Genomic DNA, 18,979 nt, shown 5'->3' on the forward strand with positions numbered 1-18,979 from the left:
GATTGTCCTCACTGAGATTCTTTGCATAGCAATGTTTTTTTCCACTATATATCATGGTTAACATTTCCATTAAGGAATGAAAAATAGCTGAGTAGCCTAGAAGACTTTTGCAAATTGGCTAAAAATTCTGTTGAGCACCAAAACTGCTGGTTTGCCAAATTTCTCTGGTTGATATAATTCTCACTATTCTTGGCACTGCTCTAGCAGATTCTAATGAGGATGAAGTTTTTGAAAGGTATAGTAAAAGGGACAGGGTTTCTATTAAGGAAGCAATATGGAATTGTATCTTATAAGGAAGCAATATGGAATTGTGTGTTATTTTTCAAATTATATCACAAATATTCCTTTCCATAATGTTCTGCAACATTCTATTTTATTCTATTTTTTTAAATAAATGCTACCATTATTTCACTTTGATTGATTTCATGACTCTGGAAAGAAATTAACATTTTAAAAATGAAATACAAAAGAATGGGATAGAAAATTTTTTGATATAAAGGTCACCTTGCTGAGCTAAGTCAATAAATTTGAAAATTTGGGTTTCTCTTCATCTATATCTCTCATGGGATAGCCACAAAAAAGAAGCATACTTTATTGATCAACAAATTAACATAACAGTCAGAAATATATTATGTACAATGTGCTGCTTTTTATTAAAACTATGACTTTTCAGGAAAGATGGAGGTCTGTTTCATTGGTTGGGGTCTTATCCTGGTGTTATAAACAATTAAGTACACAGGGCATTATAGAGCCAGATGTATGAAGTTTCATATAGTACTGAATTTGTTTCATAAATATTATCATTTACAAGGAATTAATGGGCTTCTGGTCAGTAAATGGTGTAATGCTTGTCAAGCTCTGGTAAAGAAGTATTAGCATAAAATTCCTCCGTACCATGCAGCACATTAACTTTTATAACACACCATTGCAAATAGCATCATATAAGGGCCTTGTGTGCCCCTTCTCTAAGACCTTCAATTCATCACAGACTCCTTCCTTTTCTATGAATTCCAAACTCTTAGTTTTATCAAACATTACCTTGTATTTGAACCATTTATAGCATTTACTTTTACCAACCTGGAGATATGATAGGGCTTCCAAGGTGGTGCTAGTGGTAAAGAGCCTACCTGCCAATTCAAGGGACTGCTTCCCTGGTGGCTCAGAGGTTAAAGCATCTGCCTAGAATGCGGGAGACCCAGGTTCGATCCCTGGGTTGGGAAGATCTCCTGGAGAAGGAAATGGCAACCTACTCCGGTAGTCTTGCCTGGAGAATCCCGTGGAGGGAAGGAGCCTGGTGGGCTACAGTTCACAGGGTCGCAAAGTCAGACACAATTGAGCGACTTCACTTTCACTTTCGAGAGACATGCAGTTTCAATTTCTGGGTCAGAAAGATGCCCTGGAGGAGGATATGGCAACCCACTTAAGTATTCTTGCCTGGAGAATTCTATGGACAGAGGAGCCTGGTGGGCTATGGTCCATAAGGTAGCAAAGAGTCGGACACAGCTGAAGCAACTTAGCACTCAATCATAGAGATATGATATGATAATGAACCAAAGCCACTACTAATTTTGGTCTGAAATAAAATTACTTTTCCATAAATCAGATTTTCAGGCTTGTAAATTCACTTTTAATTTTTACTGAAGCAACACAGCAGCAGATTTTAAGTCAAGTAGAACAAAGCTTATAGGAGAAACTGCTTACCCTGCCCCTTCTTCTTTGCTCCTTAGTTCCCCTCCATACTCATATTTCTAAATAAGATGCTCACCATTCTATTTCTTGATTTTCCTATTTTAGCTATTATTTATAGCTTTCTCATTTGGAAGATGAGAACTTACTTCTCTATCCCATTTTCTCTCTCCCTTGCTCCATTCTTCTTTTGGCTCCCTCCCCAAATAATGACACCACTGCTTTTGAATAAGTCAGTCTTTGATGTTTACATTATTGTTGTTATGTACTTGTTCCCAACTAATACAGTGAGCAATTATTATATTTACTTATTTCTTTAAAATTTTGGTAATAATTACCTTGTCTATTTATTTAGTAATTCTCTATCCACGTATTATTGTTTCTTCTCCCAAACTCTATAAAATGCCCTCAATGTTGTTGAACACATCAGGCATCTTGACAGTGCCCTTTCAAACTTGTGAGACAGCCCTGAATGCCCCAACATTCTCCAGTTTCAAATGGAAATGCCTGTTCTCCAGGCCTTGTTTACTATCCTCCTGGTAATTCTCTCCCTCCTTCTGGATCGCAGCTCCTATGGCTCTCAGTCCACCCTTCTTGGTTTATCCTCTCATTTTGGTGGAGGACATCCTTCAGGAGCTCCCCAAGAAGCAGTTTATGGGAGATACATTTTTTGAAAACTGAACACTATCTCTTACCTTGTAGAATTCTAAGCATTGCTCTATTGTCATCTAAGCTCTTAAGTTACATCAAGAAAATGAACACCATCTCAATTCTTGATATGTGCCCCTTTTGTTGTTTCTGAAAATGTTCAGAATGCTCTAAAATGTCATAATGCCACAATATTTTGTCATCCATTATATCCAAGGTATGTAGCAGACTTTTTGATCTTTGATCTGGAAGCTCATGTCCTTCATTTATGGGCAATTAGTTTGTGCTACTTCTTTGATAGTTTCCTCCCTTTTATATTCTGCATTCTTCTTGTATTGTTCCTGTTAATTAGATGGTGAATTTCTCGGTTCTACCCTCTTATTTTGAAAGTATTCTATCTTATGCTCAGTCTCTACTTTTCTGAAAATGAACCACAGATTTCAATTCTCTCTTCCAAACCTTCAACTTAATTTTAATTTCAACTGTCATATATATAATATACATATATATATATTTTTTATTTCAAAGAGCTTTCTCTTGATCTCTGAACGTCCCTTTCCTGTAGCACTCCTTTCTTGTTTCATAATTGTAGTATCTTAGGTTGCTGAGGGGATTATTATTTTCTTCAAATTTTATCTTAGTCCATATTTAGTTCTAAGCGCAGGCGGCTGCGACTGGCCAGCAGCTGTGACCGGCACACTGAGCGCGGCTGAAAGGAGCTACTCCACGTCCGAGGTCGGGGCAGTGGCCGAGAGTTCCAGGCTGTAAGGGCACAGAATGGCTGAGAGGAGCTACCCCGCGTCCGAGGTAGGGGCGGCCGGGAGGAGCAACCCCACATCCAAGGAGTGGTGGCTGCGCAGGTGCAGGAGGGCCTAGAGGAGCTATCCCACGTTGAAGGTCAGGAAGGGCAGCGGTAAGGAGATACCCTTTGTCCAAGGTAAGGAGCAGCAGCTGTGCTTTGCTGGAGCAGCCGTGAAGAGATATCCCACGCCCAAGGTAAGAGAAACCCAAGTAAGATCGTAGGTATTGCAGGAGGGCATCAGAGGGCAGACACACTGAAACCATACTCACAGAAAACTAGTCAATCTAATCACACTAGGACCACAGCCTTGTCTAACTCAATGAAACCAAGCCATGCCTGCAGGGCAACCCAAGACGCGCGGGTCATGGTAGAGAGGTCTGACAGAATGCGGTCCACTGGAGAAGGGAATGGCAAGCCACTTCAGTATTCTTGCCTTGAGAACCCCATGGACAGTATGAAAAGGCAAGATGATAGGATACTGAAAGAGGAACTCCCCAGGTCAGTAGGTGCCCAATATGCTACTGGAGATCAGTGGAGAAATAACTCCAGAAGAATGAAGGGATGGAGCCAAAGCAAAAACAATACCCAGTTGTGGATGTGACTGGTGATAGAAGCAAGGTCCGATGCTGTAAAGAGCAATACTGCATAGGAACCTGGAATGTCAGGTCCATGAATCAAGGCAACCTGGAAGTGGTCAAACAAGAGATGGCAAGAGTGAACATCGACATTCTAGGAATCAGCGAACTAAAATGGACTGGAATGGGTGAATTTAACTCAGATGACCATTATATCTACTACTGCGGGCAGGAATCCCTCAGAAGAAATGGAGTAGGCATCATGGTCAACAAAAGAGTCCAAAATGCAGTACTTGGATGCAATCTCAAAAACGACAGAATGACCTCTGTTCCTTTCCAAGGCAAACCATTCAATGTCACAGTAATCCAAGTCTATGCCCCAACCAGTAATGCTGAAGAAGCTGAAGTTGAATGGTTTTATGAAGACCCACAAGACCTTTTAGAACTAACACCCTCAAACATGTCCTTTTCATTATAGGGGACTGAAATGCAAAGGTAGGAAGTCAAGAAACACCTGGAGTAACAGGCAAATTTGGCCTTGGAATGTGGAACGAAGCAGGGCAAAGACTAATAGAGTTTTGCCAAGAAAATGCACTGGTCATAGCAAACACCCTCTTCCAACAACACAAGAGAAGACTCTACACATGGACATCACCAGATAGTCAACACCGAAATCAGATTGATTATATCCTTTGCAGCCTAAATGGAGAAGCTCTATACAGTCAACAAAAACAAGACCAGGAGCTGACTGTGGCTCAGATCATGAACTCCTTATTACCAAATTCAGACTTAAACTGAAGAAAGTAGGAAAAACCACTAGACGATTCAGGTATGACCTAAATCAAATCCCTTATGATTATACAGTGGAAGTGAGGAATAGATTTAAGGGACTAGATCTGATAGATAGAGTGCCTGATGAACTATGGAATGAGGTTCGTGACATTGTACAGGAGACAGGGATCAAGACCATCCCCATGGAAAAGAAATGCAAAAAAAGCAAAATGGCTGTCTGGGGAGGCCTACCAAATAGCTGTGAAAATAAGAGAGGTGAAAAACAAATGAGAAAAGGAAAGATATAAGCATCTGAAAGCAGAGTTCCAAAGAATAGCAAGAAGAGATAAGAAAGCCTTCTTCAGTGATCAATGCAAAGAAATAGAGAAAAACAATAGAATGGGAAAGACTAGAGATCTCTTCAAGAAAATTAGAGATACCAAGGGGACATTTCATGCAAAGATGGGCTCGATAAAGGACAGAAATGGTATGGATCTAACAGAAGCAGAAGATATTAAGAAGAGGTGGCAAGAATACACAGAAGAACTGTGCAAAAAAGATCTTCATGACCCAGATAATCACAATGGCATGATCACTCACCTAGAGCCAGACATCCTGGAATGTGAAGTCAAGTGGGCCTTAGAAAGCATCACTATGAACAAAGCTAGTGGAGGTGATGGAATTCCAGTGGAGCTATTTCAAATCCTGAAAGACGATGCTGTGAAAGTGCTGCACTCAATATGCCAACAAATTTGGAAAACTCAGCAGTGGCCACAGGACTGGAAAAGGTCGGTTTTCATTCCAATCCAAAAGAAAGGCAATGCCAGAGAATGCTCAAACTACCGCACAATTGCACTCATCTCCCATGCTAGTAAAGTAATGCTCAAAATTCTCCAAGCCAGGCTTCAGCAATATGTGAACCGTGAACTTCCTGATGTTCAAGCTGGTTTTAGAAAAGGCAGAGGAACCAGAGATCAAATTGTCAACATCCGCTGGATCATGGAAAAAGCAAGAGAGTTCCAGAAAAACACCTATTTCTGCTTTATTGACTATGCCAAAGCCTTTGACTGTGTGGATCACAATAAACTGTGGAAAATTCTTCAAGAGATGGGAATACCAGACCACCTGACCTTCCTCTTGAGAAACCTGTATGCAGGTCAGGAAGCAACAGTTAGAACTGGACATGGAAAAACCGACTGGTTTCAAATAGGAAAAGGAGTACATCAAGGCTGTATATTGTCACCCTGCTTATTTAACTTATATGCAGAATACATCATGAGAAACACTGGACTGGAAGAAGCACAAGCTGGAATCAAGATTGCTGGGAGAAATATCAATAACCTCAGATATGCAGATGATACCACCCTTATGGCAGAAAGTGAAGAGGAACTAAAAAGCCTCTTGATGAAAGTGAAAGTGGAGAGTGAAAAAGTTGGCTTAAAGCTCAACATTCAGAAAACGAAGATCATGGCATCCAGTCCCATCACTTCATGGGAAATAGATGGGGAAACAGTGGAAACAGTGTCAGACTTTATTTTGGGGGGCTCTAAAATCACTGCAGATGTTGGTTGCAGCCATGAAATCAAAAGACACTTACTCTTTGGAAGAAAAGCTATGACCAACCTAGATAGCATATTCAAAAGCAGAGACACTACTTTGCCAACTAAGGTCCATCTAGTCAAGGCTATGGTTTTCCCTGTGGTCATGTATGGATGTGAGAGTTGGACTGTGAAGAAGGCTGAGCGCTGAAGAATTGATGCTTTTGAACTGTGGTGTTGGAGAAGACTCTTGAGAGTCCCTTGGACTGCAAGGAGATCCAACCAGTCCATTCTGAAGGAGATCAGCCCTGGGATTTCTTAGGAGGGAATGATGCTGAAGCTGAAACTCCAGTACTTTGGCCACCTCATGTGAAGAGCTGAGTCATTGGAAAAGACTCTGATGCTGGGAGGGATTAGGGGCAGGAGGAGAAGGGGATGACAGAGGATGAGATGCCTGGATGGCATCACGGACTCGATGGACGTGAGTCTGGGTGAACTCCAGGAGTTGGTGATAGACAGGGAGGCCTGGCATGCTGCGATTCATGGGGTGGCAAAGAGTCGGACACGACTGAGCGACTGAACTGAACTGAACTGATATTTAGTTCCATTTTTCAGAACTCCTCCCCCACAGCTGTTTCTTTATCATCTTCCCTTCATATTGCAGGTTTTCCTCTAATATTAGGTAATCCTTAGCCGTCAGTAGGTATATAAAAGTACAGCAATAAAACACTGATTGAGCCCACTATACACTGGTAGATTTTATCAGCTTACAATTTATTAGGTAGAGAACCAGGCATTTTGCTGGGGAACACTCAATGTCATCCCAGTAGGTTTTTTCCACTGGACTTTCACCATTTCTCCAGAGAAGTTTCCTCCAATCTTCTGTTTACGGGAAAATGTGGTGGTGGTGGTGATATGAGGGAGGAAGACTAACTACTGGTGTTCCAGAGGCTGAACAGGGATTGGGAATCGAGAGTCCAACTTCTGTAGGTCCGCTTCTCACTCAGCGCCCTCGTTTTCAGACCTTTGGCTTCCCCCTTACTAGTCTGGTTGTTCCTGGATGTCTGGGTTGGTCTGACTCTCTTTGTTTCAGTTTCCCTAGAGAATGAGGTTGCTGTCTCCACTGGGCTGGGGAGAAATCACTCACTTTCTGAGGGGGGTTGAAAAAAAAGTCTTGGAGCTCCAACTGCCCTTTATAAGATTTCAACCAATCCTCTTGTTTCCCTAACATACACTGTGCAGAGGGATTAGGCATCTCCAAGTTCCAGAGAGGACCGGGGCCTCTGGCACGTGAATTGGCTGCAGTAAGGGCTCCACTGTCTTTTCTCAGTTACATCAGTTATTACTCATCCATTTCCCCTCTTCTAAAAGCTTGTTGACAGACCCTATTCAGGACCATCTCCTCTTTCCTCCTCTTTGTCGTTAGAGTTTTATACCTTTAAAAATTCCTTTGTGGTTATTATTGTGTTTTGGTAGCAAGTAGAGAGAAATGCATGTGTTCTCAATCTCTCATATTTAACCAAAAGTCTTCTGTCATGCTTTCATTTGGTTTTGTTTGTTTGTTTTATCTCTCGCCTGGGGCTATCAATTTGGGACTTGGTTTTCTGGGGAGGATAATTTGGTAACTCAAGTTTTGTCCTTTCCTTGTGAGTCATTTCTGTTTACTTCTCTGCTGCTCCACATCCCCAAGCTCAGGCTTTCAGCAACTACACAGATTTATTATCATAGGAATTTATTATACAACAAGTGAAGCAATAATTTATTTGCTATTAAGTAATTTTCTCGGTACACACTCGTGAATTCTTTTGAAATAAGCCTATCTTTCAAAAAACACAAAATTGATAAGCGACTTTTGGCTGTAATTCACTTTGAAAAGGGAGTTTTCTCAAGTTCCACGTACAAATAAGAAGGTAACCACAACATAAAGTCATTTCAGAGAAATCAGAATAGGTGTTTAATTCACCCTTGAACCCCTAAAATTTCTTCCTAAAATTCTTTTTGTTTTTCTGTCTAAGACTTTTTCTCCTTGATGTGCAAATACTCTTCGAAGGTGTTATATAAAAATCTGAGTATAAATGAAAAATCTGAAGATTTTTTATTTGGAGAGGCATTATCAAGGTACCTAACACCAGAGGGAAGAGGGAAAGATGTTCTGGAAAAAGAGAAGGGCATAGGTCTGCAGAGAGTGAAAGCACCAAATATCCTGTTAAAGTGGTTGAAAGTGTTAGCTGCTCAGTCATGTCTGACTCTTTGCGACCCCATGGACTGTAGCCCGTCAGACTCCTCTGTCCATGGAATTCTCCAGGCAAGAATACTGGAGTGGGCAACCATTCCCTTCTCCAGGATATCTTCCCTACCCAGGGATCTAACTTGCATCTCCAGCATTGCAGGCAGATTCTTTACTGTCTGAGCCACCATGGCAGGGACGTTATGGAGCTTAGATCAGTAGTTTAGAGGAAAAGAGAAGGGCTTTGGGGATTGGAAAGACTTGGCTTCAAATCCTCCTTTCCTCATTGTTCGTTGTTGTTGTTACTGTTTGTTTGTTTGTTTGTTTGTTTTTAAGTTATACCCAGATTTTTATTTTAAAAATCTGATCTGCTAACTTAGTGTTTTCCGCCAAGTCAAGAAGCAGAAAACTTCACAGTCTTCACAATCTTTTGCTTAGGTGCTGCCTCTGTGGGAGTCTTTGCAGCAGCCATTCCTGTCCTTTGAGATGCTTGCATAGCCTATTTTGCTTCCTTAGCAGCCCTGATAGTTTGTTCTCATTGAACCTTTCTAACCTGGGTTTCTGATTCCTCTTGGCCATTGTATCAGCAAGAGATGCTCGAGTTATGGCACTCTGGAATTCAATTGCATGGCGAGCTCTTTTCTCATTTATGGGTTGTGTAATATTAAACAGTTAACCTATTTCTTCATTTTCTCATCTGCAGAAAATAGATGATAGCCATGTCAAGGTGTTGTGGGATTAAATGAGATTATATATGTAAAGTGCTTAGTAAAGTGCCTGGCATCACATAAATGCTCAATAAATGATAATGATAATGATAACAACTGCCTTGCCAAATTGAACTAGAGATGGCTCTGAATGTCTCAGTGCCAAAGATAAAACCCAGGTACAGATCTGCTGAGTAGATGTACCCTACTTTACTGTAAGAAAATGAATGAGTTAGTTAACTAAGAACAATCTCTTACTTTCTCATCTGTAAATGGGAACAAGTGCTCAAGAGTTGAATTTGGCCCATAACCAATAAATGCTTCCATAATTCAGATAAGAATAGCCACTGACAGAGCCACAAACCTACATTATACAAAGAGAAGATGCCTTTTTTAAAAGGAGCTCTTTCTTCATTTTATTTTTGCCACATCCTCTCATTCTTCCCCCTGTTAAAAATAGTCATATCTGAAGGTGTGGTCCATGTATACAATGGAATATTACTCAGCCATAAAAAAGAATGAAATAATGCCATTTGCATCAACATGTATGGACCTAGAGATTGTCATACTAAGTGAGGTAAGCCAGACAGAAAAGACAAATATGCGATATCACATATATGCGGAATCTAAAAATAAGGTACAAAAGATATTTTTTACAAAACAGAAATAGACTCACAGACACAGAAAACAAACTTATGGATACTAAAGGGGAAAGGGGGAGGAATAAATTAGGAGCTTGAGATTAACATAAACACACTGCTATATGTAAAAAAGATAACCAACAAGGACCTATTGTATCACACAAGGACCTATACTCAATATTTGCAATAAATTATGTATACTATACCCCTGAAGCTAAAACAACATTGTAAATCAACTATACTTCAATTTTTGAAAAATGATGGCATGTGGGAAACAAATAAACCTGACACCTGAGTTCAGGGAGCTTCAACTTGATCAACAACTACATTTCCTCGAAACACAACTTGACTTTTGTCTCAGTAAATACAGAAAAGTTTTCTGCTCTCACTTCTAAAGAGTTCCAGGCAATCAAAGACACCTCTGTGGATTAGGTAAGCCCTGGTCTGGCTGTTGTAGATGTGAAATCTCAGTGGGAGGTAGACGAGCAGCCTCCAGAGAGGTATAAGGAGGGACTTCTAACTGGAGCTGCCACTTTGGAGCTCCAAATATTGGAAAACGAGCACAGAGGAGGAATGAAGAGAAACATAAATCGAAGGCATAGTGGAAAAGCTTTGAAGGTTTTGAGGAAAGCTGAGATTTAATAAAGATGAAGCTGAAGTTCACCAAGAAAAAAGACAGGGTGCTCATCACACCTCCTGACACCTCACCAAGTAATAACTGAGAGATTAGTTATTAGTATTAAAAGAGAGAGCTGAATAATGTTGGACAGAAAGTCAGGAGACCTCAGTTGGGTAAGGCTTCCCCTCAAGGATCATGGGATCCAATCCGGTCTCATGGTTCTCGTTTGCGAATGAAGAGTAAGGCCAATACTCCTAAAGGCTCGCTTTCTGTGTTGACCTAATAATGGGGGTATCTCTTCTCTCTTCACAACAGGGAATATAAACTGTTAATTACATGTATTTCAACTGCTATTATGTATTTTAGCTGCCTAAATCTGTATAATTTACACCTGTGTAAATCAAAGGAGTACAGACACATAACACAAGCACAAACCTGTACCTACCTACCTAGCTATCTACATATGAACTCATATAAGTATTTAAGTAATTTGTCATGCGTCTTCTATAAAATTTAAAATTCCTCTTTGGCTAAGATACCTTGGGAACTTCTCTAATTAGCAGCATGGTGCTCACAACACAAAAAATTATTATTAAACATTAAAGGACAATCATCTTCTTTTGCCATAAGAGTTAATAACTTCATTTTAATGGCATAAAACTATAATTCTGCATCTTGCCAACAACAATTTTTTAAAATGAAATTCCTTGCCTTTAATACAATCAAAAATCAGTTCCATTTTCTTTTTTTCCCCAGAAAACTCACGTTTTTATTAACTTGGAGTGATGATTTCCATGTGAATGATACTGTTTATCTGCACTTTCCCCACATTTGACCTCATTTCTTCTAAGAAATATGGAATATTGCTTTGGGCCTTAGAAAGGCAAGGGGCTGGAGGAAGTTTCTATTAGAATAATCACCACCTAAAGAGGTTTAAGACTCACCTACCCATTGACCCATGAAGGGTACATACTAAATTCCTACAGTCAAATATTCATTCTAACCCTTAAGAATAAATGAATGAGCTTACCTCTTATTTAAATTACTCTAAGATGGATAAGATTTTTACTATCAGGTGAAAGGTGATAATTATGGCCACCATCACCATCACTTGTCTGTTCATGATGACAAAAATAACAAATAAATTTGGCTTTATCCAATCACTTCCCCTGTAATATTTGTGTGCATGTGTGTGAGAGAGATCTAAGTACTTTTGTATGCAATTCCATGTCCATATTCAATACACGCTTACCTATGTACAAAAGCATTCATGCGTTTTTGTAAACTTTATAGTCTAGCACCCTGGTGGACCTCAGATTAGGGTTTTATTAAAGTACTACTTAAGAGGTACAACTCTGACCACCCCATATATCATAAGTATGATGTGAGGGGAGTTTTCCTGGAATTTTTTTTCTGGTAAGTGGTACTTACGCACTCTTCACGTGGTCACCTTCAGTCAGCCTATAACCACACAATGCACCATGTTGGAAGCAAATGTAGTTTGGTGAATCTCCATTATAAGCTTGGTTCACAGATTATTTTGATCTAGGGTAGATGTTATTGAACTGAGGCACTTCCCTAGGTTATAGTAAGGAAAGATGAACTGTTTCTGAGGCTCAGTCCCTGAAAAACCAATTTGCAATGAAAATAAACAAATCTAGGATGAGAGATGCAATAATATCACAGCCAATTTGCCCTCAATTTCTACCTCATTTGTGAGTTGACTGGGGAGGTAGCCAGGTCATCAGGAGTCATGATCTTACTTTGACTCACTTACGCTCTTATTTCCTTTCTTTAGCTTAAAAAAAAAATCTTCTACTCCCTCAACTCTTCTCTTCTCGAATAATCTTTTTATACTGATTGAGAAGAAAAGATGAGGTATGTTTTCCCTTAATGGGCTGCCTCAAGGAGTAGCCTGAGCTGATGCAGCCAGGAACCTTTGAGACATCAACTCTTAACACAGGAAAAGATTGTTTGGTGATATTGTTTTAAAAGTCTACCAAATGTTGCATATTCATTTCACTTATGTTTTCCTTTCCTATTCCTGATGCTTAAAAAATTAGTATCACAGTAATCCAAGTCTATGCCCTGACCAGTAATGCTAAAGAAGCTGAAGTTGAGCAATTCTGTGAAGACCTAAAAGACCTAGAACTAACACACAAAAAAGATGTCTTTTTCATTATAGGGGACTGGAATGCAAAGGTAGGAAGTCGAGAGATACCTGGAGAGACAAATTTGACCTTGGAGTACAAAATGAAGCAGGTCACAGGCTAACAGAGTTTTGCCAAGAGAATACATTGGTCATAGCAAACACCCTCTTCCAACAAAACAAGAGAGGACTCTACACATGGGCATCACCAGATGGTCAGTATCAAAATCAGATTGATTATATTCTTTGCAGCTAAAGATGGAGAAGTTCTATACAGTCAGCAAAAACAAGACCAGGAGCTGACTGTGTCTCAGACTTACTGCCAAATTCAGACTTACCTTGAAGAAAGTAGGGAAAACCACTAGACTACTCAGGTATGACCTAAATCAAATCCCTTATGATTATACATTGGAAGTGAGGAATAGATTTAAGGGCCTAGATCTGATAGACAGAGTGACTGAAGAACTATGACAGAGGTTCGTGACATTGTACAGGAGACAGTGATCAAGACCATCCCCAAGAAAAAGAAATGCAAAAAGGCAAGATGGTTGTCTGAGGAGGCCTTACGTATAGCTGTGAAAAAAGAGAAGTGAAAGGCAAAAGAGAAAAGGAAAAATGTACCTATTTGAATGCAGAGTTCCAAAGGAAAGATAAGAAAGATGAGATAAGATAAGAAAGCCTTTCTCAGCAATCAGTCCAGAGAAAAAGAGGAAAATAATAGAATGGGAAAGACTAGAGATCTCTTCAAGAAAATTAGATACCAAGGGAACATTTCATGCAAATATGGGCACAATAAAGGACAGAAATGGTATGGACCTAACAGAAGCAGAAGATATTAAGAAGAGGTGGCAAGAATACATAGAAGAACTGTATAAAAAAGATCTTCACGACCCAGATAACCACATGGTATGATAACTTACCTAGAGCCAGACATCCTGGAATGTGAAGTCAAGTGGGCCTTAGAAAGCATCACTATGAACAAAGCTAGTGGAGGTGATGGAATTCCAGTGGAGCTATTTCAAATCCTGAAAGATGATGCTGTGAAAGTGCTGCACTCAATATGCAGGCAAATTTGGAAAATTCGGCAGTGGCCACAGAACGGGAATGGTCAGTTTTCATTCCAATCCCAAAGAAAGGCAATGCCAAAAAATGATCAAACTGCCACACAATTGCACTCATCTCACATGCTAGCAAAGTAATGCTTGAAATTCTCCAAGCCAGGCTTCTTCAACGGTATATGAACTGTGAATTTCCAGATGTTCAAGGTGGACTTAGAAAAGGCAGAGGAACCAAAGTTCAAATTGCCAACATCTGTTGGATCATCGAAGAAGCAATGGAATACCAGAAAAACATCTACTTCTGCTTTATTGACTACACCAAAGCCTTTGACTGTGTGGATCACAACAAACTGTGTAAAACTCTTAAAGAGATGGGAATACCACACCACCTTACCTGCCTCCTGAGAAATCTGTAAGCAGGTCAGGAAGTAACAGTTAGAACTGGACATGGAACAACAGACTGGTTCCAAATTGGAAAAGGAGTACATCAAGGCTGTATATTGTCACCCTGCTTATTTAACTTCTATGCAGAGTACATCATGCGAAATGCCAGGCTGGATGAAGCACAAGCTGAAATCAAAACTGCCAGGAGAAATATCAATAATCTCAAATACACAGATGATACCACCCTTATGGCAGAAAGTGAAGAAGAACTAAAAAGCCTCTTGATGAAAGTGAAAGAGGAGAGTGAAATAGTTGGCTTAAAGCTTAACATTCAGAAAACTAAGATCATGGCATCCAGTCCCATCACTTCATGGCAAGCAGATGGGGAAACAATGGATACAGTGAGAGACTTTATTTTGGGGGGCTCCAAAATCACTGCAGATGGTGACTGTAGCCATGAAATTAAAAGATCCTTGCTCCTTGGAAGAAAAGCTATGACCAACCTGGACAGCAAACTAAAAAGCAGAGAAATTACCAGCAAATGTGTGTCTAGTCAAAGCTATAGTTTTTTCAGTAGTCATGTATGGATGTGACAGTTGGACTATAAAGAAAGCTGAACGCTGAAGAATTGATGCTTTTGAACTATGGTGTTGGAGAAGACTTTGAGAGTCACTTGGACTGCAAGGAGATCCAGCCAGTCCATCCTAAAGGAAATCAGTCCTGAATATTCATTGAAAGGACTGATGCTGAACCTGAAACTCCAATACTTTGGCCACCTAATGGGAAGAACCGAGTCATTGGAAAAGACCCTGATGCTGGGAAAGATTGAAGGCAGGAGGATAAGGGGATGACAGAGAATGAGATGGTTGGATGGCATCTCCAACATGATGGACATGAGTTTGAGTAGGCTCTGGGGAGTTGGTGATGGACAGGGAAGCCTGGCGTGCTGAAGTCCATGGGGTCTCAAAGAGATGGACACGACTGAACACCTGAATTGACTAAATCAAGGACACTGTCTCTCTACTTTCATTGCTTTGCAAACAATGGTGATACAGTTTCAACAACAAAAAAAGATGATACAGTTTCATAAAATGGGTAGCAAGAGACACTTGAATTTCAATTCAAGACAATGATATATTTCAAATTTTTTCCTTATGTTTCTGTTTATTTCTTTCTAATTTATATTCTGAATTGGCTCAAGAATAAAACTAGGATATTCGTGTGAGTTTTCTGCTCCCTGGAAATATTTTTTCCCTGTCTATGAATGAAATTAAAATTTAAACCTTGCAACTGTCTTGTAAAAATCAAGAATAGTTAATTAGGGCATTAAAAATATAAACATCTAATCCACAATAGCTTAAGATGGCAGTATCTTTTCTCTGGGGAAGAGAAACTTTAGAATTCTGATTAGCATTGCTAATCAACACAGATCCTTTCAATACCTAGTTATCATATAGCTACATGCCAAATATAATTAATATTCCAGAGTGCAAGTCAAGATTCATTTCTGTTCATTTGATCTATGAACTTTTTCAAGCAAAACACTGATTTGTGGGGATAATTGGCCCCTGGAGGGTATAATGTATTTTTAAAGTAAAACAAAAAATACCCCACTCAATTCTCATGGCCCATGCAATTGTGGATACTTATTGAAATAGCTTACCAGTGGCAACTCAGTTTAAACAGTGTTTTTGAATGTTTCCTCTCTTCCCTGCCCACTTTTTTAGCTGTAAAATAAGTGTATTGGGAAATGAGTGGGCAAAGATGGAATTCGTGATCAAGCATAGTACATCCTAGAAGCATACAATATGTCATCTACTATTAATAGATAACAGGGCTCGCATGCTACATGCTATATCCAATACACAGAAAATTTTTGTTACAGAGAATACTTCTTTGTAGAGGGATTTGTTTCAATGTGATTTTATCAGAATTCACTTATTTAAAAGTAGTATATGATCACGTGTGTATTTCACCTGTTCACATCTGAAAGATTAATTTCAGTTTTTAACTTTTTGAACTGACATGGTCAGCCAGTTTTCAAATAAGCCAGCACAGGTACAAGGGCTGGCTCGTGCTTTGGGTTTAATATACAATGAGCAGTCAAGTAATGCACAAAATTATAGAATTGGAAGCGTGACCACAAAGATCATCTGAATTCCGTCTATAACAATCCTCAGCTCTGCTTGAGGACTTTTAATGACCAAAAAAAAAAAAAAAATCACCTCTTAGGAGGTACATTTTAATTTTGGACAGTTCTAGTTATTAGATAATTCTCCTTACACTGTGCCAAATTCACCTCCCTACAAATCCATTGGGATTTGTTAAACCTTCTGAAACCACTCAGAATAAGCCCAGTCTTTCTCCAACATTTTTTAAAAACCTTCCATATGTACAGATCTCTCCCATGGTGACATAAGAGATGCAGGCTTTGATCGGGCTTGGAAAGATCTCCTGGAGAAGGGTATGGCAACCCACTCCATGATCAGGCAGAGCCTGGTGGGCTACAGTCCACAGGGGTTGCAAACAGTCAGATGTAACTGAAGCGACTCAGCACCCATGGGCTTCTAAGTTTTCATTACTGCAGGTTGACTGCTCTGTTTCATGATTCAGTCTTTTGTGACATGACTGTGAATCCTTTTCTCTTTCAGGGCATTCTCATCAGAACGTGCTGTCAACCTTCACTTTCTAAACAGGTGGCATCTAAAACTTCACTTTCAAGAACATATCATAAATGTTCCTCACTTTTAAGAGCATATCATGTCATTTTGGTCTATCTACATATATCTATATAACTATATTTAAATCTATACTCTTACCTAATGTAAGTATATATATATATATATATAAAACTATAGTTCAGCTAGGGAATATAATAGGTAACATCCTTGATTGTAATATTTCTAAAATTCCTTATTCAGAGAAACACTAACCAAAAACACTAAATGATTAGGCAGAAAAGCTATGTTGATCTAAATTTGCTACAATTTCACTTTAATTTTACTATCCATAAAAATCTAAATAGTACAAATAATTCATAAACAGCTTCTTCTGTTAAGAAAAAATAAATAAGTTGGCACTAAAGCCAAAATACTACCATGGTAATCCTTTCTAAAAGTCTTCATGATGGTTTTCAGGTCAAATCATTCTTTGCAAAACCTCTTAATCTCTTTGTGGGCCCCTACAAACCTAAAGCTATGTTAAGACCAAGATGCAGAGTTTCTCAGACTTGTTTTTAGACCAAATAGCACCCAATCAACTGTATGCTGATAACAGCTTAATGGCCAGCTCTCAGGGGTAAAAAAGTATGCATATATACATTTGTTATACATACATACATTTGTTATAAACAGATATAAAGAACTCTAACCAGGTTTACAAATAATAACAAAATAGGCAATATTCTTTATTTAAAATTATAAAGCTATAACTACGATTTACTATTTCTTACAAAATCTACTGTGAGGTTTTTTTTCCTTTTATTTATTTGTCATACCACACAGCTTGTGGGATCTAAGTTGCCCAACTGGGGAATAATCCTGGGCCCTCAGCAGTAAGAGGGCAGAGTCTTAACCACTGGGCCACCAGGGAATTACCTATTGTGAGTTTCTATTATCAACAGTGGTGTTACAAAATCCGCTGACAGACAGAGATACTAGATTACTCTCTGATTCATCAAAAAGTCACTCATGCCATTGACAAACATGCTGACTAAATGTTGACTGATATTTTCCTGTATGTTAACAAGTAAGATGAAAGTGAAAATAATAAAAAGATATGCCAAACTTCATTTGTTTGTCAATGGCATAGTGATTTCCCTGTAGACTCATATAATAGTTTTTGAATACAGGAAGAGTATTTCTTCATGTCTTTGCACTAATCACAATATACACCTATAGAGATAACATGCTTATAAGTTTAATCTACATTAACCTTAAAATCACTTTCTCAAGTCTAGACAATCAACAAGACAATAAATAAAATCCTGATTTTTAGCATTTCCTGCTTCCATGGTATAAATACTTTCTCCAGGGCCAGCTTCAACATCATGTCACTGAATGCAGAGTTGGGAAAAGATACACAATACTGTTCTATAGTATTTCCATCATGCAGATGGATCTAAATAACTCCAAGAGCATAGATTTAAAAGTATAGCAAAATATTTAGAAAGTAATGGGTTTTGAATATATGTTAATTTTATTCTTTAATATAATTTATATAAATATAAGATTATATTATTTAGTTCTTAACAGTGACTACGTTTAACAACTGACTCACAATGGGGAAAATATAACGTTTGTTGATCACAGGCCAACATAAGCTGGCTCCAACACACCACTAGTGACAGATCTAGACAGATATTCAATTTTTAAAAATCTTCTTTGATCTACTGACTCCACTCTGAGTTTTGAAATCATTGGACTCAAATTGGAAACATTACTCACATTTTAAAGCCAAAATAACTTAATCTAATGCCACTCATGTGATTTACATTTCCTACTGCATAACAGATTTACCAGAACTATATGTCTAATAGTCATTCTAATTCATTAAAATAAAATATAAATTACTCTACAAAACTTAACAATTCTTTTTACCAATCCTCTAAAAATACTGGAACCTCATATACAAAAATTAAAATTGCTTCTCAGCAGATGGAGAGAATATCTGATTATTTCCATGGTCACATTTTGTTACTATTCATCAGAAAGAATTTATTCCCTTCTAATACCGACTCAGGTCAGCTATCAATGCCTTGGTTTAAAACCAATAAACACAAATGTGGCAATTTTATATTTCTTACTAGTATTAAAATGGTAGTAACTGTATGTAAAATTGTTGTTACTTTACTTAGAAAGTAATAAGAAACAATAAAATTAGGAAACCAAATACACAAAAACTAAAAGCTCCCAGGAAAATAAATAATTTTTGTGTATAATTGTATTCTTGAAATTTTCTTCTAGTTTTGATTGGGAAGTTCTTCTACTAATGTTTCAAAAGAAAACACACTTTTGTACTTTTGTTGCAAATTACTGCCTAGGAAATCTGAAGAGTATATATATAACTCAATGTGTTCATGCATATTCAATATACAAAATTCTCCACATATAGATTTTGTTGGGTTGATGATTTTGTTTTATTTTTATCTAGAAAACAACATTGAAACAAAAGTC

General features: G+C 38.4%; 1 protein-coding gene and 1 non-coding gene across 4 annotated transcripts in view; one reads left to right on the forward strand and one right to left on the reverse strand.

Moving 5' to 3' along the window:
* POU6F2 (POU class 6 homeobox 2) overlaps positions 1-18,979 on the reverse strand; it is a 503,169-nt gene that overhangs the window by 348,829 nt on the left and 135,361 nt on the right. The gene's annotated exons all lie outside the window — the stretch shown is intronic.
* TRNAS-AGA (transfer RNA serine (anticodon AGA)) lies at positions 1,149-1,220 on the forward strand. Its single transcript has one exon. It is a non-coding gene; the product is annotated as a tRNA-Ser (tRNA).

This window comes from Ovis canadensis, chromosome 4 (assembly GCF_042477335.2).
Source record: "Ovis canadensis isolate MfBH-ARS-UI-01 breed Bighorn chromosome 4, ARS-UI_OviCan_v2, whole genome shotgun sequence".
Taxonomy (NCBI): Eukaryota; Metazoa; Chordata; class Mammalia; order Artiodactyla; family Bovidae; genus Ovis; species Ovis canadensis.